The sequence below is a fragment of the Pelobates fuscus genome, chromosome 3, assembly GCF_036172605.1.
Source record: "Pelobates fuscus isolate aPelFus1 chromosome 3, aPelFus1.pri, whole genome shotgun sequence".
Lineage (NCBI taxonomy): Eukaryota > Metazoa > Chordata > Amphibia > Anura > Pelobatidae > Pelobates > Pelobates fuscus.
Window position 1 is genome coordinate 374,459,023 of NC_086319.1, and position 25,626 is coordinate 374,484,648.

The 25,626-nt window shown below is 39.4% G+C and overlaps 31 non-coding genes across 31 annotated transcripts; all 31 read right to left on the bottom strand.

The window, feature by feature from the left end:
• Positions 1-650: 650 nt before the first annotated feature.
• Positions 651-723, bottom strand: TRNAM-CAU (transfer RNA methionine (anticodon CAU)). Its single transcript has one exon. It is a non-coding gene; the product is annotated as a tRNA-Met (tRNA).
• A 1,951-nt stretch (positions 724-2,674) lies between these two features.
• Positions 2,675-2,747, bottom strand: TRNAM-CAU (transfer RNA methionine (anticodon CAU)). Its single transcript has one exon. It is a non-coding gene; the product is annotated as a tRNA-Met (tRNA).
• Positions 2,748-5,144: 2,397 nt separating this feature from the next.
• On the bottom strand, positions 5,145-5,217 carry TRNAM-CAU (transfer RNA methionine (anticodon CAU)). The gene has a single exon. It is a non-coding gene; the product is annotated as a tRNA-Met (tRNA).
• Positions 5,218-6,182: 965 nt separating this feature from the next.
• On the bottom strand, positions 6,183-6,255 carry TRNAM-CAU (transfer RNA methionine (anticodon CAU)). Its single transcript has one exon. It is a non-coding gene; the product is annotated as a tRNA-Met (tRNA).
• Positions 6,256-6,744: 489 nt separating this feature from the next.
• Positions 6,745-6,817, bottom strand: TRNAM-CAU (transfer RNA methionine (anticodon CAU)). The gene has a single exon. It is a non-coding gene; the product is annotated as a tRNA-Met (tRNA).
• Positions 6,818-7,756: 939 nt separating this feature from the next.
• On the bottom strand, positions 7,757-7,829 carry TRNAM-CAU (transfer RNA methionine (anticodon CAU)). Its single transcript has one exon. It is a non-coding gene; the product is annotated as a tRNA-Met (tRNA).
• A 377-nt stretch (positions 7,830-8,206) lies between these two features.
• On the bottom strand, positions 8,207-8,279 carry TRNAM-CAU (transfer RNA methionine (anticodon CAU)). The gene has a single exon. It is a non-coding gene; the product is annotated as a tRNA-Met (tRNA).
• Positions 8,280-9,218: 939 nt separating this feature from the next.
• On the bottom strand, positions 9,219-9,291 carry TRNAM-CAU (transfer RNA methionine (anticodon CAU)). Its single transcript has one exon. It is a non-coding gene; the product is annotated as a tRNA-Met (tRNA).
• A 489-nt stretch (positions 9,292-9,780) lies between these two features.
• Positions 9,781-9,853, bottom strand: TRNAM-CAU (transfer RNA methionine (anticodon CAU)). Its single transcript has one exon. It is a non-coding gene; the product is annotated as a tRNA-Met (tRNA).
• A 939-nt stretch (positions 9,854-10,792) lies between these two features.
• On the bottom strand, positions 10,793-10,865 carry TRNAM-CAU (transfer RNA methionine (anticodon CAU)). Its single transcript has one exon. It is a non-coding gene; the product is annotated as a tRNA-Met (tRNA).
• An 853-nt stretch (positions 10,866-11,718) lies between these two features.
• On the bottom strand, positions 11,719-11,791 carry TRNAM-CAU (transfer RNA methionine (anticodon CAU)). Its single transcript has one exon. It is a non-coding gene; the product is annotated as a tRNA-Met (tRNA).
• Positions 11,792-13,412: 1,621 nt separating this feature from the next.
• On the bottom strand, positions 13,413-13,485 carry TRNAM-CAU (transfer RNA methionine (anticodon CAU)). The gene has a single exon. It is a non-coding gene; the product is annotated as a tRNA-Met (tRNA).
• A 377-nt stretch (positions 13,486-13,862) lies between these two features.
• TRNAM-CAU (transfer RNA methionine (anticodon CAU)) lies at positions 13,863-13,935 on the bottom strand. The gene has a single exon. It is a non-coding gene; the product is annotated as a tRNA-Met (tRNA).
• A 2,060-nt stretch (positions 13,936-15,995) lies between these two features.
• Positions 15,996-16,068, bottom strand: TRNAM-CAU (transfer RNA methionine (anticodon CAU)). Its single transcript has one exon. It is a non-coding gene; the product is annotated as a tRNA-Met (tRNA).
• A 377-nt stretch (positions 16,069-16,445) lies between these two features.
• TRNAM-CAU (transfer RNA methionine (anticodon CAU)) lies at positions 16,446-16,518 on the bottom strand. Its single transcript has one exon. It is a non-coding gene; the product is annotated as a tRNA-Met (tRNA).
• Positions 16,519-17,457: 939 nt separating this feature from the next.
• On the bottom strand, positions 17,458-17,530 carry TRNAM-CAU (transfer RNA methionine (anticodon CAU)). The gene has a single exon. It is a non-coding gene; the product is annotated as a tRNA-Met (tRNA).
• A 377-nt stretch (positions 17,531-17,907) lies between these two features.
• TRNAK-CUU (transfer RNA lysine (anticodon CUU)) lies at positions 17,908-17,980 on the bottom strand. Its single transcript has one exon. It is a non-coding gene; the product is annotated as a tRNA-Lys (tRNA).
• A 377-nt stretch (positions 17,981-18,357) lies between these two features.
• TRNAM-CAU (transfer RNA methionine (anticodon CAU)) lies at positions 18,358-18,430 on the bottom strand. Its single transcript has one exon. It is a non-coding gene; the product is annotated as a tRNA-Met (tRNA).
• Positions 18,431-18,807: 377 nt separating this feature from the next.
• On the bottom strand, positions 18,808-18,880 carry TRNAM-CAU (transfer RNA methionine (anticodon CAU)). The gene has a single exon. It is a non-coding gene; the product is annotated as a tRNA-Met (tRNA).
• Positions 18,881-19,369: 489 nt separating this feature from the next.
• TRNAM-CAU (transfer RNA methionine (anticodon CAU)) lies at positions 19,370-19,442 on the bottom strand. Its single transcript has one exon. It is a non-coding gene; the product is annotated as a tRNA-Met (tRNA).
• Positions 19,443-19,931: 489 nt separating this feature from the next.
• On the bottom strand, positions 19,932-20,004 carry TRNAM-CAU (transfer RNA methionine (anticodon CAU)). Its single transcript has one exon. It is a non-coding gene; the product is annotated as a tRNA-Met (tRNA).
• A 377-nt stretch (positions 20,005-20,381) lies between these two features.
• TRNAK-CUU (transfer RNA lysine (anticodon CUU)) lies at positions 20,382-20,454 on the bottom strand. Its single transcript has one exon. It is a non-coding gene; the product is annotated as a tRNA-Lys (tRNA).
• Positions 20,455-20,831: 377 nt separating this feature from the next.
• TRNAM-CAU (transfer RNA methionine (anticodon CAU)) lies at positions 20,832-20,904 on the bottom strand. The gene has a single exon. It is a non-coding gene; the product is annotated as a tRNA-Met (tRNA).
• A 939-nt stretch (positions 20,905-21,843) lies between these two features.
• On the bottom strand, positions 21,844-21,916 carry TRNAM-CAU (transfer RNA methionine (anticodon CAU)). The gene has a single exon. It is a non-coding gene; the product is annotated as a tRNA-Met (tRNA).
• A 377-nt stretch (positions 21,917-22,293) lies between these two features.
• Positions 22,294-22,366, bottom strand: TRNAK-CUU (transfer RNA lysine (anticodon CUU)). The gene has a single exon. It is a non-coding gene; the product is annotated as a tRNA-Lys (tRNA).
• A 377-nt stretch (positions 22,367-22,743) lies between these two features.
• Positions 22,744-22,816, bottom strand: TRNAM-CAU (transfer RNA methionine (anticodon CAU)). Its single transcript has one exon. It is a non-coding gene; the product is annotated as a tRNA-Met (tRNA).
• Positions 22,817-23,193: 377 nt separating this feature from the next.
• TRNAM-CAU (transfer RNA methionine (anticodon CAU)) lies at positions 23,194-23,266 on the bottom strand. Its single transcript has one exon. It is a non-coding gene; the product is annotated as a tRNA-Met (tRNA).
• Positions 23,267-23,755: 489 nt separating this feature from the next.
• On the bottom strand, positions 23,756-23,828 carry TRNAM-CAU (transfer RNA methionine (anticodon CAU)). The gene has a single exon. It is a non-coding gene; the product is annotated as a tRNA-Met (tRNA).
• A 489-nt stretch (positions 23,829-24,317) lies between these two features.
• On the bottom strand, positions 24,318-24,390 carry TRNAM-CAU (transfer RNA methionine (anticodon CAU)). Its single transcript has one exon. It is a non-coding gene; the product is annotated as a tRNA-Met (tRNA).
• A 377-nt stretch (positions 24,391-24,767) lies between these two features.
• On the bottom strand, positions 24,768-24,840 carry TRNAK-CUU (transfer RNA lysine (anticodon CUU)). The gene has a single exon. It is a non-coding gene; the product is annotated as a tRNA-Lys (tRNA).
• A 377-nt stretch (positions 24,841-25,217) lies between these two features.
• Positions 25,218-25,290, bottom strand: TRNAM-CAU (transfer RNA methionine (anticodon CAU)). Its single transcript has one exon. It is a non-coding gene; the product is annotated as a tRNA-Met (tRNA).
• Positions 25,291-25,626: the final 336 nt, after the last annotated feature.

A 25,626-nucleotide genomic window follows, 5' to 3' on the forward strand; every position in this document is an offset into this window, starting at 1 on the left:
TTGCGAAACAAGGAATATTCTTCAAACAAAGTGTCCCATCCTCTAACTTGTCTAGATATGATTTCATGGAATTTTACCAATGTATGGTCCTGTCCTGAAGGGATTGATGCTCAAGGAAACTGTTTTATTGGTGTGAACACATGCTGGATTTCTCTATTTCTTACAAAATATAAATGTTTTTATAGTCTTCTGGGATACATGAATATAGTGAACGTTTGTTCTAAAATAAAATGAAATGGGTGTATATTCCAAACAAGCTTTATAGCCTTCTCACACATTTGGGGAACCTATTCTAGTGCAGTTAATTAGTGTCATACTACTTGTTACAAACAAAAAAAATAGACAGCAGAATAGACAAAGGGACTTAGAAATCAGGAGGCTGAAATTATCCAAAGACGATCCCCAAGACACATTTTGATGCTGAGCTTCTCTTTCATCTCAATTAGAATGGGTTGCAGAGTGGCAAAAATTCATACTTGCGAAACAAGGAATATTCTTCAAACAAAGTGTCCCATCCTCTAACTTGTCTAGATATGATTTCATGGAATTTTGCCAATGTATGGTCCTGTCCTGAAGGGATTGTTGCTCAAGGAAACTGTTTGATTGGTGTGAACACATGCTGGATTTCTCTATTTCTTACAAAATATACATGCCCTGTGTGAGGATCGAACTCACGACCTTCAGATTATGAGACTGACGCGCTACCTACTGCGCTAACAAGGCAACTTGCGCCATGAGTTTTTATAGTCTTCTGGGATACATGCATATAGTTAACGTTTGTTCTAAAATAAAATGAAATGGGTGTATATTCCAAACAAGCTTTATAGCCTTCTCACACATTTGGGGCACCTATTCTAGTGCAGTTAATTAGTGTCATACTACTTGTTACAAACAAAAAAAATAGACAGCAGAATAGACACAGGGACTTAGAAATCAGGAGGCTGAAATTATCCAAAGGCGATCCCCAAGACACATTTTGATGCTGAGCTTCTCTTTCATCCCAATTAGAATGGGTTGCAGAGTGGCAAAAAATCATACTGGAGTAACAAGGAATATTCTTCACACAAAGTGTCCCATCCTCTAACTTGTCTAGATATGATTTCATGAAATTTTGCCAATATATGGTCCTGTCCTGAAGGGATTGTTGCTCAAGGAAACTGTTTGATTGGTGTGAACACATGCTGGGTTTCTCTATTTCTTACAAAATATACATGCCCTGTGTGAGGATCGAACTCACAACCTTCAGATTATGAGACTGACGCGCTATCTACTGCGCTAACAAGGCAACTTGCACCATGGGTTTTTATAGTCTTCTGGGATACATGCATATAGTGAACGTTTGTTCTAAAATAAAAAGAAATGGGTGTATATTCCAAAGGAGGAGGTGGAGGCTGAAATTATCGAAAGGCGATCCCCAAGACACATTTTGATGCTGAGCTTCTCTTTCATCCCAATTAGAATGGGTTGCAGAGTGGCAAAAATTCATACTGGAGTAACAAGGAATATTCTTCACACAAAGTGTCCCATCCTCTAACTTGTCTAGATATGATTTCATGAAATTTTGCCAATATATAGTCCTGTCCTGAAGGGATTGTTGCTCAAGGAAACTGTTTGATTGGTGTGAACACATGCTGGATTTCTCTATTCCTTACAAAATATACATGCCCTGTGTGAGGATCGAACTCACGACCTTCAGATTATGAGACTGACGCTCTATCTACTGCGCTAACAAGGCAACTTACGCCATGGGTTTTTATAGTCTTCTGGGATACATGCATATAGTGAACGTTTGTTCTAAAATAAAATGAAATGGGTGTATATTCCAAAGGAGGAGGTGGAGGCTGAAATTATCGAAAGGCGATCCCCAAGACACATTTTGATGCTGAGCTTCTCTTTCATCCCAATTAGAATGGGTTGCAGAGTGGCAAAAATTCATACTGGAGTAACAAGGAATATTCTTCACACAAAGTGTCCCATCCTCTAACTTGTCTAGATATGATTTCATGAAATTTTGCCAATATATAGTCCTGTCCTGAAGGGATTGTTGCTCAAGGAAACTGTTTGATTGGTGTGAACACATGCTGGATTTCTCTATTCCTTACAAAATATACATGCCCTGTGTGAGGATCGAACTCACGACCTTCAGATTATGAGACTGACGCGCTATCTACTGCGCTAACAAGGCAACTTACGCCATGGGTTTTTATAGTCTTCTGGGATACATGAATATAGTGAACGTTTGTTCTAAAATAAAATGAAATGGGTGTATATTCCAAACAAGCTTTATAGCCTTCTCACACATTTGGGGCACCTATTCTAGTGCAGTTAATTAGTGTCATACTACTTGTTACAAACAAAAAAAATAGACAGCAGAATAGACACAGGGACTTAGAAATCAGGAGGCTGAAATTATCCAAAGGCGATCCCCAAGACACATTTTGATGCTGAGCTTCTCTTTCATCCCAATTAGAATGGGTTGCAGAGTGGCAAAAATTCATACTTGCGAAACAAGGAATATTCTTCAAACAAAGTGTCCCATCCTCTAACTTGTCTAGATATGATTTCATGGAATTTTGCCAATGTATGGTCCTGTCCTGAAGGGATTGATGCTCAAGGAAACTGTTTTATTGGTGTGAACACATGCTGGATTTCTCTATTTCTTACAAAATATAAATGCCCTGTGTGAGGATCGAACTCACGACCTTCAGATTATGAGACTGACGCGCTACCTACTGCGCTAACAAGGCGACTTGCGCCATGGGTTTTTATAGTCTTCTGGGATACATGCATATAGTGAACGTTTGTTCTAAAATAAAATGAAATGGGTGTATATTCCAAAGGAGGAGGTGGAGGCTGAAATTATCGAAAGGCGATCCCCAAGACACATTTTGATGCTGAGCTTCTCTTTCATCCCAATTAGAATGGGTTGCAGAGTGGCAAAAATTCATACTGGAGTAACAAGGAATATTCTTCACACAAAGTGTCCCATCCTCTAACTTGTCTAGATATGATTTCATGAAATTTTGCCAATATATGGTCCTGTCCTGAAGGGATTGTTGCTCAAGGAAACTGTTTGATTGGTGTGAACACATGCTGGATTTCTCTATTCCTTACAAATTATACATGTCCTGTGTGAGGATCGAACTCAGATCTTCAGATTATGAGACAGACGCGCTACCTACTGCGCTAACAAGGCAACTCACGCCATAGGGTTTTATAGTCTTCTGGGATACATGAATATAGTGACCGTTTGTTCTAAAATAAAATGAAATGGTTGTATATTCCAAACAAGCTTTATAGCCTTCTCACACATTTGGGGCACCTATTCTAGTGCAGTTAATTAGTGTCATACTACTTGTTACAAACAAAAAAAATAGACAGCAGAATAGACACAGGGACTTAGAAATCAGGAGGCTGAAATTATCCAAAGGCGATCCCCAAGACATTTTGATGCTGAGCTTCTCTTTCATCCCAATTAGAATGGGTTGCAGAGTGGCAAAAATCATACTGGAGTAACAAGGAATATTCTTCACACAAAGTGTCCCATCCTCTAACTTGTCTAGATATGATTTCATGAAATTTTGCCAATATATGGTCCTGTCCTGAAGGGATTGTTGCTCAAGGAAACTGTTTGATTGGTGTGAACACATACTGGGTTTCTCTATTTCTTACAAAATATACATGCCCTGTGTGAGGATCGAACTCACGACGTTCAGATTATGAGACTGACGCGCTACCTACTGCGCTAACAAGGCAACTTGCACCATGGGTTTTTATAGTCTTCTGGGATACATGCATATAGTGAACGTTTGTTCTAAAATAAAATGAAATGGGTGTATATTCCAAAGGAGGAGGTGGAGGCTGAAATTATCGAAAGGCGATCCCCAAGACACATTTTGATGCTGAGCTTCTCTTTCATCCCAATTAGAATGGGTTGCAGAGTGGCAAAAATTCATACTGGAGTAACAAGGAATATTCTTCACACAAAGTGTCCCATCCTCTAACTTGTCTAGATATGATTTCATGAAATTTTGCCAATATATGGTCCTGTCCTGAAGGGATTGTTGCTCAAGGAAACTGTTTGATTGGTGTGAACACATGCTGGATTTCTCTATTCCTTACAAAATATACATGCCCTGTGTGAGGATCGAACTCACGACCTACAGATTATGAGACTGACGCGCTACCTACTGCGCTAACAAGGCAACTTACGCCATGGGTTTTTATAGTCTTCTGGGATACATGAATATAGTGAACGTTTGTTCTAAAATAAAATGAAATGGGTGTATATTCCAAACAAGCTTTATAGCCTTCTCACACATTTGGGGCACCTATTCTAGTGCAGTTAATTAGTGTCATACTACTTGTTACAAACAAAAAAAATAGACAGCAGAATAGACACAGGGACTTAGAAATCAGGAGGCTGAAATTATCCAAAGGCGATCCCCAAGGCACATTTTGATGCTGAGCTTCTCTTTCATCCCAATTAGAATGGGTTGCAGAGTGGCAAAAATTCATACTTGTGAAACAAGGAATATTCTTCAAACAAAGTGTCCCATCCTCTAACTTGTCTAGATATGATTTCATGGAATTTTGCCAATGTATGGTCCTGTCCTGAAGGGATTGTTGCTCAAGGAAACTGTTTGATTGGTGTGAACACATGCTGGATTTCTCTATTTCTTACAAAATATACATGCCCTGTGTGATGATCGAACTCACGACCTTCAGATCATGAGACTGACGCGCTACCTACTGCGCTAACAAGGCGACTTGCGCCATGGGTTTTTATAGTCTTCTGGGATACATGCATATAGTGAACGTTTGTTCTAAAATAAAATGAAATGGGTGTATATTCCAAAGGAGGAGGTGGAGGCTGAAATTATCGAAAGGCGATCCCCAAGACACATTTTGATGCTGAGCTTCTCTTTCATCCCAATTAGAATGGGTTGCAGAGTGGCAAAAATTCATACTGGAGTAACAAGGAATTTTCTTCACACAAAGTGTCCCATCCTCTAACTTGTCTAGATATGATTTCATGAAATTTTGCCAATATATGGTCCTGTCCTGAAGGAATTGTTGCTCAAGGAAACTGTTTGATTGGTGTGAACACATGCTGGATTTCTCTATTCCTTACAAAATATACATGCCCTGTGTGAGGATCGAACTCACGACCTTCAGATTATGAGACTGACGCGCTACCTACTGCGCTAACAAGGCAACTTACGCCATGGGTTTTTATAGTCTTCTGGGATACATGAATATAGTGAACGTTTGTTCTAAAATAAAATGAAATGGTTGTATATTCCAAACAAGCTTTATAGCCTTCTCACACATTTGGGGCACCTATTCTAGTGCAGTTAATTAGTGTCATACTACTTGTTACAAACAAAAAAAATAGACAGCAGAATAGACACAGGGACTTAGAAATCAGGAGGCTGAAATTATCCAAAGGCGATCCCCAAGACACATTTTGATGCTGAGCTTCTCTTTCATCCCAATTAGAATGGGTTGCAGAGTGGCAAAAATTCATACTTGCGAAACAAGGAATATTCTTCAAACAAAGTGTCCCATCCTCTAACTTGTCTAGATATGATTTCATGGAATTTTACCAATGTATGGTCCTGTCCTGAAGGGATTGATGCTCAAGGAAACTGTTTTATTGGTGTGAACACATGCTGGATTTCTCTATTTCTTACAAAATATAAATGTTTTTATAGTCTTCTGGGATACATGAATATAGTGAACGTTTGTTCTAAAATAAAATGAAATGGGTGTATATTCCAAACAAGCTTTATAGCCTTCTCACACATTTGGGGCACCTATTCTAGTGCAGTTAATTAGTGTCATACTACTTGTTACAAACAAAAAAAATAGACAGCAGAATAGACACAGGGACTTAGAAATCAGGAGGCTGAAATTATCCAAAGACGATCCCCAAGACACATTTTGATGCTGAGCTTCTCTTTCATCCCAATTAGAATGGGTTGCAGAGTGGCAAAAATTCATACTTGCGAAACAAGGAATATTCTTCAAACAAAGTGTCCCATCCTCTAACTTGTCTAGATATGATTTCATGGAATTTTGCCAATGTATGGTCCTGTCCTGAAGGGATTGTTGCTCAAGGAAACTGTTTGATTGGTGTGAACACATGCTGGATTTCTCTATTTCTTACAAAATATACATGCCCTGTGTGAGGATCGAACTCACGACCTTCAGATTATGAGACTGACGCGCTACCTACTGCGCTAACAAGGCAACTTGCGCCATGGGTTTTTATAGTCTTCTGGGATACATGCATATAGTTAACGTTTGTTCTAAAATAAAATGAAATGGGTGTATATTCCAAACAAGCTTTATAGCCTTCTCACACATTTGGGGCACCTATTCTAGTGCAGTTAATTAGTGTCATACTACTTGTTACAAACAAAAAAAATAGACAGCAGAATAGACACAGGGACTTAGAAATCAGGAGGCTGAAATTATCCAAAGGCGATCCCCAAGACACATTTTGATGCTGAGCTTCTCTTTCATCCCAATTAGAATGGGTTGCAGAGTGGCAAAAAATCATACTGGAGTAACAAGGAATATTCTTCACACAAAGTGTCCCATCCTCTAACTTGTCTAGATATGATTTCATGAAATTTTGCCAATATATGGTCCTGTCCTGAAGGGATTGTTGCTCAAGGAAACTGTTTGATTGGTGTGAACACATGCTGGGTTTCTCTATTTCTTACAAAATATACATGCCCTGTGTGAGGATCGAACTCACGACCTTCAGATTATGAGACTGACGCGCTACCTACTGCGCTAACAAGGCAACTTGCACCATGGGTTTTTATAGTCTTCTGGGATACATGCATATAGTGAACGTTTGTTCTAAAATAAAAAGAAATGGGTGTATATTCCAAAGGAGGAGGTGGAGGCTGAAATTATCGAAAGGCGATCCCCAAGACACATTTTGATGCTGAGCTTCTCTTTCATCCCAATTAGAATGGGTTGCAGAGTGGCAAAAATTCATACTGGAGTAACAAGGAATATTCTTCACACAAAGTGTCCCATCCTCTAACTTGTCTAGATATGATTTCATGAAATTTTGCCAATATATAGTCCTGTCCTGAAGGGATTGTTGCTCAAGGAAACTGTTTGATTGGTGTGAACACATGCTGGATTTCTCTATTCCTTACAAAATATACATGCCCTGTGTGAGGATCGAACTCACGACCTTCAGATTATGAGACTGACGCGCTATCTACTGCGCTAACAAGGCAACTTACGCCATGGGTTTTTATAGTCTTCTGGGATACATGAATATAGTGAACGTTTGTTCTAAAATAAAATGAAATGGGTGTATATTCCAAACAAGCTTTATAGCCTTCTCACACATTTGGGGCACCTATTCTAGTGCAGTTAATTAGTGTCATACTACTTGTTACAAACAAAAAAAATAGACAGCAGAATAGACACAGGGACTTAGAAATCAGGAGGCTGAAATTATCCAAAGGCGATCCCCAAGACACATTTTGATGCTGAGCTTCTCTTTCATCCCAATTAGAATGGGTTGCAGAGTGGCAAAAATTCATACTTGCGAAACAAGGAATATTCTTCAAACAAAGTGTCCCATCCTCTAACTTGTCTAGATATGATTTCATGGAATTTTGCCAATGTATGGTCCTGTCCTGAAGGGATTGATGCTCAAGGAAACTGTTTTATTGGTGTGAACACATGCTGGATTTCTCTATTTCTTACAAAACATAAATGCCCTGTGTGAGGATCGAACTCACGACCTTCAGATTATGAGACTGACGCGCTACCTACTGCGCTAACAAGGCGACTTGCGCCATGGGTTTTTATAGTCTTCTGGGATACATGCATATAGTGAACGTTTGTTCTAAAATAAAATGAAATGGGTGTATATTCCAAAGGAGGAGGTGGAGGCTGAAATTATCGAAAGACGATCCCCAAGACACATTTTGATGCTGAGCTTCTCTTTCATCCCAATTAGAATGGGTTGCAGAGTGGCAAAAATTCATACTTGCAAAACAAGGAATATTCTTCAAACAAAGTGTCCCATCCTCTAACTTGTCTAGATATGATTTCATGGAATTTTGCCAATGTATGGTCCTGTCCTGAAGGGATTGTTGCTCAAGGAAACTGTTTGATTGGTGTGAACACATGCTGGATTTCTCTATTTCTTACAAAATATACATGCCCTGTGTGAGGATCGAACTCACGACCTTCAGATTATGAGACTGACGCGCTACCTACTGCGCTAACAAGGCAACTTACGCCATGGGTTTTTATAGTCTTCTGGGATACATGAATATAGTGAACGTTTGTTCTAAAATAAAATGAAATGGGTGTATATTCCAAACAAGCTTTATAGCCTTCTCACACATTTGGGGCACCTATTCTAGTGCAGTTAATTAGTGTCATACTACTTGTTACAAACAAAAAAAATAGACAGCAGAATAGACACAGGGACTTAGAAATCAGGAGGCTGAAATTATCCAAAGGCGATCCCCAAGGCACATTTTGATGCTGAGCTTCTCTTTCATCCCAATTAGAATGGGTTGCAGAGTGGCAAAAATTCATACTTGTGAAACAATGAATATTCTTCAAACAAAGTGTCCCATCCTCTAACTTGTCTAGATATGATTTCATGGAATTTTGCCAATGTATGGTCCTGTCCTGAAGGGATTGTTGCTCAAGGAAACTGTTTGATTGGTGTGAACACATGCTGGATTTCTCTATTTCTTACAAAATATACATGCCCTGTGTGATGATCGAACTCACGACCTTCAGATCATGAGACTGACGCGCTACCTACTGCGCTAACAAGGCGACTTGCGCCATGGGTTTTTATAGTCTTCTGGGATACATGCATATAGTGAACGTTTGTTCTAAAATAAAATGAAATGGGTGTATATTCCAAAGGAGGAGGTGGAGGCTGAAATTATCGAAAGGCGATCCCCAAGACACATTTTGATGCTGAGCTTCTCTTTCATCCCAATTAGAATGGGTTGCAGAGTGGCAAAAATTCATACTGGAGTAACAAGGAATTTTCTTCACACAAAGTGTCCCATCCTCTAACTTGTCTAGATATGATTTCATGAAATTTTGCCAATATATGGTCCTGTCCTGAAGGGATTGTTGCTCAAGGAAACTGTTTGATTGGTGTGAACACATGCTGGATTTCTCTATTCCTTACAAAATATACATGCCCTGTGTGAGGATCGAACTCACGACCTTCAGATTATGAGACTGACGCGCTACCTACTGCGCTAACAAGGCAACTTACGCCATGGGTTTTTATAGTCTTCTGGGATACATGAATATAGTGAACGTTTGTTCTAAAATAAAATGAAATGGTTGTATATTCCAAACAAGCTTTATAGCCTTCTCACACATTTGGGGCACCTATTCTAGTGCAGTTAATTAGTGTCATACTACTTGTTACAAACAAAAAAAATAGACAGCAGAATAGACACAGGGACTTAGAAATCAGGAGGCTGAAATTATCCAAAGGCGATCCCCAAGACACATTTTGATGCTGAGCTTCTCTTTCATCCCAATTAGAATGGGTTGCAGAGTGGCAAAAAATCATACTGGAGTAACAAGGAATATTCTTCACACAAAGTGTCCCATCCTCTAACTTGTCTAGATATGATTTCATGAAATTTTGCCAATATATGGTCCTGTCCTGAAGGGATTGTTGCTCAAGGAAACTGTTTGATTGGTGTGAACACATGCTGGGTTTCTCTATTTCTTACAAAATATACATGCCCTGTGTGAGGATCGAACTCACGACCTTCAGATTATGAGACTGACGCGCTACCTACTGCGCTAACAAGGCAACTTGCACCATGGGTTTTTATAGTCTTCTGGGATACATGCATATAGTGAACGTTTGTTCTAAAATAAAAAGAAATGGGTGTATATTCCAAAGGAGGAGGTGGAGGCTGAAATTATCGAAAGGCGATCCCCAAGACACATTTTGATGCTGAGCTTCTCTTTCATCCCAATTAGAATGGGTTGCAGAGTGGCAAAAATTCATACTGGAGTAACAAGGAATATTCTTCACACAAAGTGTCCCATCCTCTAACTTGTCTAGATATGATTTCATGAAATTTTGCCAATATATAGTCCTGTCCTGAAGGGATTGTTGCTCAAGGAAACTGTTTGATTGGTGTGAACACATGCTGGATTTCTCTATTCCTTACAAAATATACATGCCCTGTGTGAGGATCGAACTCACGACCTTCAGATTATGAGACTGACGCGTGATCTACTGCGCTAACAAGGCAACTTACGCCATGGGTTTTTATAGTCTTCTGGGATACATGAATATAGTGAACGTTTGTTCTAAAATAAAATGAAATGGGTGTATATTCCAAACAAGCTTTATAGCCTTCTCACACATTTGGGGCACCTATTCTAGTGCAGTTAATTAGTGTCATACTACTTGTTACAAACAAAAAAAATAGACAGCAGAATAGACACAGGGACTTAGAAATCAGGAGGCTGAAATTATCCAAAGGCGATCCCCAAGACACATTTTGATGCTGAGCTTCTCTTTCATCCCAATTAGAATGGGTTGCAGAGTGGCAAAAATTCATACTTGCGAAACAAGGAATATTCTTCAAACAAAGTGTCCCATCCTCTAACTTGTCTAGATATGATTTCATGGAATTTTGCCAATGTATGGTCCTGTCCTGAAGGGATTGATGCTCAAGGAAACTGTTTTATTGGTGTGAACACATGCTGGATTTCTCTATTTCTTACAAAATATAAATGCCCTGTGTGAGGATCGAACTCACGACCTTCAGATTATGAGACTGACGCGCTACCTACTGCGCTAACAAGGCGACTTGCGCCATGGGTTTTTATAGTCTTCTGGGATACATGCATATAGTGAACGTTTGTTCTAAAATAAAATGAAATGGGTGTATATTCCAAAGGAGGAGGTGGAGGCTGAAATTATCGAAAGACGATCCCCAAGACACATTTTGATGCTGAGCTTCTCTTTCATCCCAATTAGAATGGGTTGCAGAGTGGCAAAAATTCATACTTGCGAAACAAGGAATATTCTTCAAACAAAGTGTCCCATCCTCTAACTTGTCTAGATATGATTTCATGGAATTTTACCAATGTATGGTCCTGTCCTGAAGGGATTGATGCTCAAGGAAACTGTTTTATTGGTGTGAACACATGCTGGATTTCTCTATTTCTTACAAAATATAAATGTTTTTATAGTCTTCTGGGATACATGAATATAGTGAACGTTTGTTCTAAAATAAAATGAAATGGGTGTATATTCCAAACAAGCTTTATAGCCTTCTCACACATTTGGGGCACCTATTCTAGTGCAGTTAATTAGTGTCATACTACTTGTTACAAACAAAAAAAATAGACAGCAGAATAGACACAGGGACTTAGAAATCAGGAGGCTGAAATTATCCAAAGACGATCCCCAAGACACATTTTGATGCTGAGCTTCTCTTTCATCCCAATTAGAATGGGTTGCAGAGTGGCAAAAATTCATACTTGCGAAACAAGGAATATTCTTCAAACAAAGTGTCCCATCCTCTAACTTGTCTAGATATGATTTCATGGAATTTTGCCAATGTATGGTCCTGTCCTGAAGGGATTGTTGCTCAAGGAAACTGTTTGATTGGTGTGAACACATGCTGGATTTCTCTATTTCTTACAAAATATACATGCCCTGTGTGAGGATCGAACTCACGACCTTCAGATTATGAGACTGACGCGCTACCTACTGCGCTAACAAGGCAACTTGCGCCATGGGTTTTTATAGTCTTCTGGGATACATGCATATAGTTAACGTTTGTTCTAAAATAAAATGAAATGGGTGTATATTCCAAACAAGCTTTATAGCCTTCTCACACATTTGGGGCACCTATTCTAGTGCAGTTAATTAGTGTCATACTACTTGTTACAAACAAAAAAAATAGACAGCAGAATAGACACAGGGACTTAGAAATCAGGAGGCTGAAATTATCCAAAGGCGATCCCCAAGACACATTTTGATGCTGAGCTTCTCTTTCATCCCAATTAGAATGGGTTGCAGAGTGGCAAAAAATCATACTGGAGTAACAAGGAATATTCTTCACACAAAGTGTCCCATCCTCTAACTTGTCTAGATATGATTTCATGAAATTTTGCCAATATATGGTCCTGTCCTGAAGGGATTGTTGCTCAAGGAAACTGTTTGATTGGTGTGAACACATGCTGGGTTTCTCTATTTCTTACAAAATATACATGCCCTGTGTGAGGATAGAACTCACGACCTTCAGATTATGAGACTGACGCGCTACCTACTGCGCTAACAAGGCAACTTGCACCATGGGTTTTTATAGTCTTCTGGGATACATGCATATAGTGAACGTTTGTTCTAAAATAAAAAGAAATGGGTGTATATTCCAAAGGAGGAGGTGGAGGCTGAAATTATCGAAAGGCGATCCCCAAGACACATTTTGATGCTGAGCTTCTCTTTCATCCCAATTAGAATGGGTTGCAGAGTGGCAAAAATTCATACTGGAGTAACAAGGAATATTCTTCACACAAAGTGTCCCATCCTCTAACTTGTCTAGATATGATTTCATGAAATTTTGCCAATATATAGTCCTGTCCTGAAGGGATTGTTGCTCAAGGAAACTGTTTGATTGGTGTGAACACATGCTGGATTTCTCTATTTCTTACAAAATATACATGCCCTGTGTGAGGATCGAACTCACGACCTTCAGATTATGAGACTGACGCGCTATCTACTGCGCTAACAAGGCAACTTGCGCCATGGGTTTTTATAGTCTTCTGGGATACATGCATATAGTTAACGTTTGTTCTAAAATAAAATGAAATGGGTGTATATTCCAAACAAGCTTTATAGCCTTCTCTAACAAGGCAACTTACGCCATGGGTTTTTATAGTCTTCTGGGATACATGAATATAGTGAACGTTTGTTCTAAAATAAAATGAAATGGGTGTATATTCCAAACAAGCTTTATAGCCTTCTCACACATTTGGGGCACCTATTCTAGTGCAGTTAATTAGTGTCATACTACTTGTTACAAACAAAAAAAATAGACAGCAGAATAGACACAGGGACTTAGAAATCAGGAGGCTGAAATTATCCAAAGGCGATCCCCAAGACACATTTTGATGCTGAGCTTCTCTTTCATCCCAATTAGAATGGGTTGCAGAGTGGCAAAAATTCATACTTGCGAAACAAGGAATATTCTTCAAACAAAGTGTCCCATCCTCTAACTTGTCTAGATATGATTTCATGGAATTTTGCCAATGTATGGTCCTGTCCTGAAGGGATTGATGCTCAAGGAAACTGTTTTATTGGTGTGAACACATGCTGGATTTCTCTATTTCTTACAAAATATAAATGCCCTGTGTGAGGATCGAACTCACGACCTTCAGATTATGAGACTGACGCGCTACCTACTGCGCTAACAAGGCGACTTGCGCCATGGGTTTTTATAGTCTTCTGGGATACATGCATATAGTGAACGTTTGTTCTAAAATAAAATGAAATGGGTGTATATTCCAAAGGAGGAGGTGGAGGCTGAAATTATCGAAAGACGATCCCCAAGACACATTTTGATGCTGAGCTTCTCTTTCATCCCAATTAGAATGGGTTGCAGAGTGGCAAAAATTCATACTTGCGAAACAAGGAATATTCTTCAAACAAAGTGTCCCATCCTCTAACTTGTCTAGATATGATTTCATGGAATTTTGCCAATGTATGGTCCTGTCCTGAAGGGATTGTTGCTCAAGGAAACTGTTTGATTGGTGTGAACACATGCTGGATTTCTCTATTTCTTACAAAATATACATGCCCTGTGTGAGGATCGAACTCACGACCTTCAGATTATGAGACTGACGCGCTACCTACTGCGCTAACAAGGCAACTTGCGCCATGGGTTTTCATAGTCTTCTGGGATACATGCATATAGTTAACGTTTGTTCTAAAATAAAATGAAATGGGTGTATATTCCAAACAAGCTTTATAGCCCTCTCACACATTTGGGGCACCTATTCTAGTGCAGTTAATTAGTGTCATACTACTTGTTACAAACAAAAAAAATAGACAGCAGAATAGACACAGGGACTTAGAAATCAGGAGGCTGAAATTATCCAAAGGCGATCCCCAAGACACATTTTGATGCTGAGCTTCTCTTTCATCCCAATTAGAATGGGTTGCAGAGTGGCAAAAATTCATACTGGAGTAACAAGGAATATTCTTCACACAAAGTGTCCCATCCTCTAACTTGTCTAGATATGATTTCATGAAATTTTGCCAATATATAGTCCTGTCCTGAAGGGATTGTTGCTCAAGGAAACTGTTTGATTGGTGTGAACACATGCTGGATTTCTCTATTCCTTACAAAATATACATGCCCTGTGTGAGGATCGAACTCACGACCTTCAGATTATGAGACTGACGCGCTATCTACTGCGCTAACAAGGCAACTTACGCCATGGGTTTTTATAGTCTTCTGGGATACATGAATATAGTGAACGTTTGTTCTAAAATAAAATGAAATGGGTGTATATTCCAAACAAGCTTTATAGCCTTCTCACACATTTGGGGCACCTATTCTAGTGCAGTTAATTAGTGTCATACTACTTGTTACAAACAAAAAAAATAGACAGCAGAATAGACACAGGGACTTAGAAATCAGGAGGCTGAAATTATCCAAAGGCGATCCCCAAGACACATTTTGATGCTGAGCTTCTCTTTCATCCCAATTAGAATGGGTTGCAGAGTGGCAAAAATTCATACTTGCGAAACAAGGAATATTCTTCAAACAAAGTGTCCCATCCTCTAACTTGTCTAGATATAATTTCATGGAATTTTGCCAATGTATGGTCCTGTCCTGAAGGGATTGATGCTCAAGGAAACTGTTTTATTGGTGTGAACACATGCTGGATTTCTCTATTTCTTACAAAATATAAATGCCCTGTGTGAGGATCGAACTCACGACCTTCAGATTATGAGACTGACGCACTACCTACTGCGCTAACAAGGCGACTTGCGCCATGGGTTTTTATAGTCTTCTGGGATACATGCATATAGTGAACGTTTGTTCTAAAATAAAATGAAATGGGTGTATATTCCAAAGGAGGAGGTGGAGGCTGAAATTATCGAAAGGCGATCCCCAAGACACATTTTGATGCTGAGCTTCTCTTTCATCCCAATTAGAATGGGTTGCAGAGTGGCAAAAATTCATACTGGAGTAACAAGGAATATTCTTCACACAAAGTGTCCCATCCTCTAACTTGTCTAGATATGATTTCATGAAATTTTGCCAATATATGGTCCTGTCCTGAAGGGATTGTTGCTCAAGGAAACTGTTTGATTGGTGTGAACACATGCTGGATTTCTCTATTCCTTACAAAATATACATGTCCTGTGTGAGGATCGAACTCAGATCTTCAGATTATGAGACAGACGCGCTACCTACTGCGCTAACAAGGCAACTTACGCCATAGGGTTTTATAGTCTTCTGGGATACATGAATATAGTGAACGTTTGTTCTAAAATAAAATGAAATGGTTGTATATTCCAAACAAGCTTTATAGCCTTCTCACACATTTGGGGCACCTATTCTAGTGCAGTTAATTAGTGTCATACTACTTGTTACAAACAAAAAAAATAGACAGCAGAATAGACACAGGGACTTAGAAATCAGGAGGCTGAAATTATCCAAAGGCGATCCCCAAGACATTTTGATGCTGAGCTTCTCTTTCATCCCAATTAGAATGGGTTGCAGAGTGGCAAAAAATCATACTGGAGTAACAAGGAATATTCTTCACACAAAGTGTCCCATCCTCTAACTTGTCTAGATATGATTTCATGAAATTTTGCCAATATATGGTCCTGTCCTGAAGGGATTGTTGCTCAAGGAAACTGTTTGATTGGTGTGAACACATACTGGGTTTCTCTATTTCTTACAAAATATACATGCCCTGTGTGAGGATCGAACTCACGACCTTCAGATTATGAGACTGACGCGCTACCTACTGCGCTAACAAGGCAACTTGCACCATGGGTTTTTATAGTCTTCTGGGATACATGCATATAGTGAACGTTTGTTCTAAAATAAAATGAAATGGGTGTATATTCCAAAGGAGGAGGTGGAGGCTGAAATTATCGAAAGGCGATCCCCAAGACACATTTTGATGCTGAGCTTCTCTTTCATCCCAATTAGAATGGGTTGCAGAGTGGCAAAAATTCATACTGGAGTAACAAGGAATATTCTTCACACAAAGTGTCCCATCCTCTAACTTGTCTAGATATGATTTCATGAAATTTTGCCAATATATGGTCCTGTCCTGAAGGGATTGTTGCTCAAGGAAACTGTTTGATTGGTGTGAACACATGCTGGATTTCTCTATTCCTTACAAAATATACATGCCCTGTGTGAGGATCGAACTCACGACCTTCAGATTATGAGACTGACGCGCTACCTACTGCGCTAACAAGGCAACTTACGCCATGGGTTTTTATAGTCTTCTGGGATACATGAATATAGTGAACGTTTGTTCTAAAATAAAATGAAATGGGTGTATATTCCAAACAAGCTTTATAGCCTTCTCACACATTTGGGGCACCTATTCTAGTGCAGTTAATTAGTGTCATACTACTTGTTACAAACAAAAAAAATAGACAGCAGAATAGACACAGGGACTTAGAAATCAGGAGGCTGAAATTATCCAAAGGCGATCCCCAAGACACATTTTGATGCTGAGCTTCTCTTTCATCCCAATTAGAATGGGTTGCAGAGTGGCAAAAATTCATACTTGCGAAACAAGGAATATTCTTCAAACAAAGTGTCCCATCCTCTAACTTGTCTAGATATGATTTCATGGAATTTTGCCAATGTATGGTCCTGTCCTGAAGGGATTGTTGCTCAAGGAAACTGTTTGATTGGTGTGAACACATGCTGGATTTCTCTATTTCTTACAAAATATACATGCCCTGTGTGAGGATCGAACTCACGACCTTCAGATTATGAGACTGACGCACTACCTACTGCGCTAACAAGGCAACTTGCATTATGGGTTTTTATAGTCTTCTGGGATACATGCATATAGTGAACGTTTGTTCTAAAATAAAATGAAATGGGTGTATATTCCAAAGGAGGAGGTGGAGGCTGAAATTATCGAAAGGCGATCCCCAAGACACATTTTGATGCTGAGCTTCTCTTTCATCCCAATTAGAATGGGTTGCAGAGTGGCAAAAATTCATACTGAAGTAACAAGGAATATTCTTCACACAAAGTGTCCCATCCTCTAACTTGTCTAGATATGATTTTTATGAATTTTGCCAATGTATGGTCCTGTCCTGAAGGGATTGTTGCTCAAGGAACCTGTTTTATTGGTGTGAACACATGCTGGATTTCTCTATTTCTTACAAAAAATACATGCCCTGTGTGAGGATCGAACTCACGACCTTCAGATTATGAGACTGACGCGCTACCTACTGCGCTAACAAGGCAACTTGCGCCATGGGTTTTTATAGTCTTCTGGGATACATGCATATAGTGAACGTTTGTTCTAAAATAAAATGAAATGGGTGTATATTCCAAAGGAGGAGGTGGAGGCTGAAATTATCGAAAGGCGATCCCCAAGACACATTTTGATGCTGAGCTTCTCTTTCATCCCAATTAGAATGGGTTGCAGAGTGGCAAAAAATCATACTGGAGTAACAAGGAATATTCTTCACACAAAGTGTCCCATCCTCTAACTAGTCTAGATATGATTTCATGAAATTTTGCCAATATATGGTCTTGTCCTGAAGGGATTGTTGCTCAAGGAAACTGTTTGATTGGTGTGAACACATGCTGGGTTTCTCTATTTCTTACAAAATATACATGCCCTGTGTGAGGATCGAACTCACGACCTTCAGATTAAGAGACTGACGCGCTACCTACTGCGCTAACAAGGCAACTTGCATCATGGGTTTTTATAGTCTTCTGGGATACATGCATATAGTGAACGTTTGTTCTAAAATAAAATGAAATGGGTGTATATTCCAAAGGAGGAGGTGGAGGCTGAAATTATCGAAAGGCGATCCCCAAGACACATTTTGATGCTGAGCTTCTCTTTCATCCCAATTAGAATGGGTTGCAGAGTGGCAAAAATTCATACTGAAGTAACAAGGAATATTCTTCACACAAAGTGTCCCATCCTCTAACTTGTCTAGATATGATTTCATGAAATTTTGCCAATATATGGTCCTGTCCTGAAGGGATTGTTGCTCAAGGAAACTGTTTGATTGGTGTGAACACATGTTGGATTTCTCTATTTCTTACAAAATATACATGCCCTGTGTGAGGATCGAACTCACGACCTTCAGATTATGAGACTGACGCGCTACCTACTGCGCTAACAAGGCAACTTGCACCATGGGTTTTTATAGTCTTCTGGGATACATGCATATAGTGAACGTTTGTTCTAAAATAAAATGAAATGGGTGTATATTCCAAAGGAGGAGGTGGAGGCTGAAATTCTCGAAAGGCGATCCCCAAGACTCATTTTGATGCTGAGCTTTTCTTTCATCCCAATTAGAATGGGTTGCAGAGTTGCAAAAATTCATACTGGAGTAACAAGGAATATTCTTCACACAAAGTGTCCCATCCTCTAACTTGTCTAGATATGATTTCATGAAATTTTGCCAATATATGGTCCTGTCCTGAAGGGATTGTTGCTCAAGGAAACTGTTTGATTGGTGTGAACACATGCTGGATTTCTCTATTCCTTACAAAATATACATGCCCTGTGTGAGGATCGAACTCACGACCTTCAGATTATGAGACTGACGCGCTACCTACTGCGCTAACAAGGCAACTTACGCCATGGGTTTTTATAGTCTTCTGGGATACATGAATATAGTGAACGTTTGTTCTAAAATAAAATGAAATGGGTGTATATTCCAAACAAGCTTTATAGCCTTCTCACACATTTGGGGCACCTATTCTAGTGCAGTTAATTAGTGTCATACTACTTGTTACAAACAAAAAAAATAGACAGCAGAATAGACACAGGGACTTAGAAATCAGGAGGCTGAAATTATCCAAAGGCGATCCCCAAGACACATTTTGATGCTGAGCTTCTCTTTCATCCCAATTAGAATGGGTTGCAGAGTGGCAAAAATTCATACTTGCGAAACAAGGAATATTCTTCAAACAAAGTGTCCCATCCTCTAACTTGTCTAGATATGATTTCATGGAATTTTGCCAATGTATGGTCCTGTCCTGAAGGGATTGTTGCTCAAGGAAACTGTTTTATTGGTGTGAACACATGCTGGATTTCTCTATTCCTTACAAAATATACATGCCCTGTGTGAGGATCGAACTCACGACCTTCAGATTATGAGACTGACGCGCTACCTACTGCGCTAACAAGGCAACTTACGCCATGGGTTTTTATAGTCTTCTGGGATACATGAATATAGTGAACGTTTGTTCTAAAATAAAATGAAATGGGTGTATATTCCAAACAAGCTTTATAGCCTTCTCACACATTTGGGGCACCTATTCTAGTGCAGTTAATTAGTGTCATACTACTTGTTACAAACAAAAAAAATAGACAGCAGAATAGACACAGGGACTTAGAAATCAGGAGGCTGAAATTATCCAAAGGCGATCCCCAAGACACATTTTGATGCTGAGCTTCTCTTTCATCCCAATTAGAATGGGTTGCAGAGTGGCAAAAATTCATACTTGCGAAACAAGGAATATTCTTCAAACAAAGTGTCCCATCCTCTAACTTGTCTAGATATGATTTCATGGAATTTTGCCAATGTATGGTCCTGTCCTGAAGGGATTGTTGCTCAAGGAAACTGTTTTATTGGTGTGAACACATGCTGGATTTCTCTATTTCTTACAAAATATACATGCCCTGTGTGAGGATCGAACTCACGACCTTCAGATTATGAGACTGACGCGCTACCTACTGCGCTAACAAGGCAACTTGCGCCATGGGTTTTTATAGTCTTCTGGGATACATGCATATAGTGAACGTTTGTTCTAAAATAAAATGAAATGGGTGTATATTCCAAAGGAGGAGGTGGAGGCTAAAATTATCGAAAGGCGATCCCCAAGACACATTTTGATGCTGAGCTTCTCTTTCATCCCAATTAGAATGGGTTGCAGAGTGGCAAAAAATCATACTGGAGTAACAAGGAATATTCTTCACACAAAGTGTCCCATCCTCTAACTAGTCTAGATATGATTTCATGAAATTTTGCCAATATATGGTCCTGTCCTGAAGGGATTGTTGCTCAAGGAAACTGTTTGATTGGTGTGAACACATGCTGGGTTTCTCTATTTCTTACAAAATATACATGCCCTGTGTGAGGATCGAACTCACGACCTTCAGATTAAGAGACTGACGCGCTACCTACTGCGCTAACAAGGCAACTTGCATCATGGGTTTTTATAGTCTTCTGGGATACATGCATATAGTGAACGTTTGTTCTAAAATAAAATGAAATGGGTGTATATTCCAAAGGAGGAGGTGGAGGCTGAAATTATCGAAAGGCGATCCCCAAGACACATTTTGATGCTGAGCTTCTCTTTCATCCCAATTAGAATGGGTTGCAGAGTGGCAAAAATTCATACTGAAGTAACAAGGAATATTCTTCACACAAAGTGTCCCATCCTCTAACTTGTCTAGATATGATTTCATGAAATTTTGCCAATATATGGTCCTGTCCTGAAGGGATTGTTGCTCAAGGAAACTGTTTGATTGGTGTGAACACATGCTGGATTTCTCTATTCCTTACAAAATATACATGCCCTGTGTGAGGATCGAACTCACGACCTTCAGATTATGAGACTGACGCGCTACCTACTGCGCTAACAAGGCAACTTACGCCATGGGTTTTTATAGTCTTCTGGGATACATGAATATAGTGAACGTTTGTTCTAAAATAAAATGAAATGGGTGTATATTCCAAACAAGCTTTATAGCCTTCTCACACATTTGGGGCACCTATTCTAGTGCAGTTAATTAGTGTCATACTACTTGTTACAAACAAAAAAAATAGACAGCAGAATAGACACAGGGACTTAGAAATCAGGAGGCTGAAATTATCCAAAGGCGATCCCCAAGACACATTTTGATGCTGAGCTTCTCTTTCATCCCAATTAGAATGGGTTGCAGAGTGGCAAAAATTCATACTTGCGAAACAAGGAATATTCTTCAAACAAAGTGTCCCATCCTCTAACTTGTCTAGATATGATTTCATGGAATTTTGCCAATGTATGGTCCTGTCCTGAAGGGATTGTTGCTCAAGGAAACTGTTTGATTGGTGTGAACACATGCTGGATTTCTCTATTTCTTACAAAATATACATGCCCTGTGTGAGGATCGAACTCACGACCTTCAGATTATGATACTGACGCGCTACCTACTGCGCTAACAAGGCGACTTGCGCCATGGGTTTTTATAGTCTTCTGGGATACATGCATATAGTGAACGTTTGTTCTAAAATAAAATGAAATGGGTGTATATTCCAAAGGAGGAGGTGGAGGCTGAAATTATCGAAAGGCGATCCCCAAGACACATTTTGATGCTGAGCTTCTCTTTCATCCCAATTAGAATGGGTTGCAGAGTGGCAAAAATTCATACTGAAGTAACAAGGAATATTCTTCACACAAAGTGTCCCATCCTCTAACTTGTCTAGATATGATTTTTATGAATTTTGCCAATGTATGGTCCTGTCCTGAAGGGATTGTTGCTCAAGGAACCTGTTTTATTGGTGTGAACACATGCTGGATTTCTCTATTTCTTACAAAATATACATGCCCTGTGTGAGGATCGAACTCACGACCTTCAGATTATGAGACTGACGCGCTACCTACTGCGCTAACAAGGCAACTTGCGCCATGGGTTTTTATAGTCTTCTGGGATACATGCATATAGTGAACGTTTGTTCTAAAATAAAATGAAATGGGTGTATATTCCAAAGGAGGAGGTGGAGGCTGAAATTATCGAAAGGCGATCCCCAAGACACATTTTGATGCTGAGCTTCTCTTTCATCCCAATTAGAATGGGTTGCAGAGTGGCAAAAAATCATACTGGAGTAACAAGGAATATTCTTCACACAAAGTGTCCCATCCTCTAACTAGTCTAGATATGATTTCATGAAATTTTGCCAATATATGGTCTTGTCCTGAAGGGATTGTTGCTCAAGGAAACTGTTTGATTGGTGTGAACACATGCTGGGTTTCTCTATTTCTTACAAAATATACATGCCCTGTGTGAGGATCGAACTCACGACCTTCAGATTAAGAGACTGACGCGCTACCTACTGCGCTAACAAGGCAACTTGCATCATGGGTTTTTATAGTCTTCTGGGATACATGCATATAGTGAACGTTTGTTCTAAAATAAAATGAAATGGGTGTATATTCCAAAGGAGGAGGTGGAGGCTGAAATTATCGAAAGGCGATCCCCAAGACACATTTTGATGCTGAGCTTCTCTTTCATCCCAATTAGAATGGGTTGCAGAGTGGCAAAAATTCATACTGAAGTAACAAGGAATATTCTTCACACAAAGTGTCCCATCCTCTAACTTGTCTAGATATGATTTCATGAAATTTTGCCAATATATGGTCCTGTCCTGAAGGGATTGTTGCTCAAGGAAACTGTTTGATTGGTGTGAACACATGTTGGATTTCTCTATTTCTTACAAAATATACATGCCCTGTGTGAGGATCGAACTCACGACCTTCAGATTATGAGACTGACGCGCTACCTACTGCGCTAACAAGGCAACTTGCACCATGGGTTTTTATAGTCTTCTGGGATACATGCATATAGTGAACGTTTGTTCTAAAATAAAATGAAATGGGTGTATATTCCAAAGGAGGAGGTGGAGGCTGAAATTCTCGAAAGGCGATCCCCAAGACTCCTTTTGATGCTGAGCTTTTCTTTCATCCCAATTAGAATGGGTTGCAGAGTTGCAAAAATTCATACTGGAGTAACAAGGAATATTCTTCACACAAAGTGTCCCATCCTCTAACTTGTCTAGATATGATTTCATGAAATTTTGCCAATATATGGTCCTGTCCTGAAGGGATTGTTGCTCAAGGAAACTGTTTGATTGGTGTGAACACATGCTGGATTTCTCTATTCCTTACAAAATATACATGCCCTGTGTGAGGATCGAACTCACGACCTTCAGATTATGAGACTGACGCGCTACCTACTGCGCTAACAAGGCAACTTACGCCATGGGTTTTTATAGTCTTCTGGGATACATGAATATAGTGAACGTTTGTTCTAAAATAAAATGAAATGGGTGTATATTCCAAACAAGCTTTATAGCCTTCTCACACATTTGGGGCACCTATTCTAGTGCAGTTAATTAGTGTCATACTACTTGTTACAAACAAAAAAAATAGACAGCAGAATAGACACAGGGACTTAGAAATCAGGAGGCTGAAATTATCCAAAGGCGATCCCCAAGACACATTTTGATGCTGAGCTTCTCTTTCATCCCAATTAGAATGGGTTGCAGAGTGGCAAAAATTCATACTTGCGAAACAAGGAATATTCTTCAAACAAAGTGTCCCATCCTCTAACTTGTCTAGATATGATTTCATGGAATTTTGCCAATGTATGGTCCTGTCCTGAAGGGATTGTTGCTCAAGGAAACTGTTTTATTGGTGTGAACACATGCTGGATTTCTCTATTCCTTACAAAATATACATGCCCTGTGTGAGGATCGAACTCACGACCTTCAGATTATGAGACTGACGCGCTACCTACTGCGCTAACAAGGCAACTTACGCCATGGGTTTTTATAGTCTTCTGGGATACATGAATATAGTGAACGTTTGTTCTAAAATAAAATGAAATGGGTGTATATTCCAAACAAGCTTTATAGCCTTCTCACACATTTGGGGCACCTATTCTAGTGCAGTTAATTAGTGTCATACTACTTGTTACAAACAAAAAAAATAGACAGCAGAATAGACACAGGGACTTAGAAATCAGGAGGCTGAAATTATCCAAAGGCGATCCCCAAGACACATTTTGATGCTGAGCTTCTCTTTCATCCCAATTAGAATGGGTTGCAGAGTGGCAAAAATTCATACTTGCGAAACAAGGAATATTCTTCAAACAAAGTGTCCCATCCTCTAACTTGTCTAGATATGATTTCATGGAATTTTGACAATGTATGGTCCTGTCCTGAAGGGATTGTTGCTCAAGGAAACTGTTTTATTGGTGTGAACACATGCTGGATTTCTCTATTTCTTACAAAATATACATGCCCTGTGTGAGGATCGAACTCACGACCTTCAGATTATGAGACTGACGCGCTACCTACTGCGCTAACAAGGCAACTTGCGCCATGGGTTTTTATAGTCTTCTGGGATACATGCATATAGTGAACGTTTGTTCTAAAATAAAATGAAATGGGTGTATATTCCAAAGGAGGAGGTGGAGGCTAAAATTATCGAAAGGCGATCCCCAAGACACATTTTGATGCTGAGCTTCTCTTTCATCCCAATTAGAATGGGTTGCAGAGTGGCAAAAAATCATACTGGAGTAACAAGGAATATTCTTCACACAAAGTGTCCCATCCTCTAACTAGTCTAGATATGATTTCATGAAATTTTGCCAATATATGGTCCTGTCCTGAAGGGATTGTTGCTCAAGGAAACTGTTTGATTGGTGTGAACACATGCTGGGTTTCTCTATTTCTTACAAAATATACATGCCCTGTGTGAGGATCGAACTCACGACCTTCAGATTAAGAGACTGACGCGCTACCTACTGCGCTAACAAGGCAACTTGCATCATGGGTTTTTATAGTCTTCTGGGATACATGCATATAGTGAACGTTTGTTCTAAAATAAAATGAAATGGGTGTATATTCCAAAGGAGGAGGTGGAGGCTGAAATTATCGAAAGGCGATCCCCAAGACACATTTTGATGCTGAGCTTCTCTTTCATCCCAATTAGAATGGGTTGCAGAGTGGCAAAAATTCATACTGAAGTAACAAGGAATATTCTTCACACAAAGTGTCCCATCCTCTAACTTGTCTAGATATGATTTCATGAAATTTTGCCAATATATGGTCCTGTCCTGAAGGGATTGTTGCTCAAGGAAACTGTTTGATTGGTGTGAACACATGCTGGATTTCTCTATTCCTTACAAAATATACATGCCCTGTGTGAGGATCGAACTCACGACCTTCAGATTATGAGACTGACGCGCTACCTACTGCGCTAACAAGGCAACTTACGCCATGGGTTTTTATAGTCTTCTGGGATACATGAATATAGTGAACGTTTGTTCTAAAATAAAATGAAATGGGTGTATATTCCAAACAAGCTTTATAGCCTTCTCACACATTTGGGGCACCTATTCTAGTGCAGTTAATTAGTGTCATACTACTTGTTACAAACAAAAAAAATAGACAGCAGAATAGACACAGGGACTTAGAAATCAGGAGGCTGAAATTATCCAAAGGCGATCCCCAAGACACATTTTGATGCTGAGCTTCTCTTTCATCCCAATTAGAATGGGTTGCAGAGTGGCAAAAATTCATACTTGCGAAACAAGGAATATTCT